The following is a 725-nucleotide window of genomic DNA, read 5'->3' as shown; positions in this document are numbered from 1 at the left end:
TTGGGGAAGTAATATTAAAGGATTTTTAAAATTCTCTTTTTCTTTTTGTTAGCAGTAAGCCCCTAGTCAGAGATAGCTTTTTTCAAAACACCTGAAATTTCAAGCTATCTCCCTCTCTTCTAAGAGGATGTGTCTCCTCCAAAGATGTTGACAAATATTTAATAACTATCTGGAAGCACAGGAAATGAATGCTTGATACGTTTTTAAGTTTAATCTGCATTGTTAATATTTTCTCTGTCACTTTCTTAAGTCTAGACAATTGAAAAAGCAATAAATCAAACCCTGATCTGTATCATTTGCCAATTTCTGCTTACACTGACATTTTAACAGTTGACTTTCTGGCTTGATCACATTCGTTTTGCTCTCAGTTGCTTCTTCTCAACAGTCTTCTTGATGAGTACATCTCAACTAGCAAGTGCATAGGATAATACTATTTATAAAAATAAAGTAAATCTTTAAAACAAAGAAAACAGATTTTTCCTATGCCCAAAGCAAAAATTTGGGCTCCTATGATAGAGTTAAAGGAAAATATGTGTGTATTCTTCATGTATTTAGTCCATACTCTCTGGAAATTCCAACAATGTGGCAAGGAAGGAAGGAAGGGAGAAAGGAAGGAAGGGAGGGAGAAAGGAAGGGAGGAAGGAAGGGAGGAAGGAAGGAAGGAAGGAAGGAAGGAAGGAAGGAAGGAAGGAAGGGAGGAAGGAAGGAAGGAAGGAAGAAAGAAA

The sequence above is a fragment of the Gracilinanus agilis genome, chromosome 3, assembly GCF_016433145.1.
Source record: "Gracilinanus agilis isolate LMUSP501 chromosome 3, AgileGrace, whole genome shotgun sequence".
NCBI classification, from domain to species: domain Eukaryota; kingdom Metazoa; phylum Chordata; class Mammalia; order Didelphimorphia; family Didelphidae; genus Gracilinanus; species Gracilinanus agilis.
The sequence above is the reverse complement of the archived record's forward strand: the minus strand, read 5'-3'. Positions refer to the sequence as shown.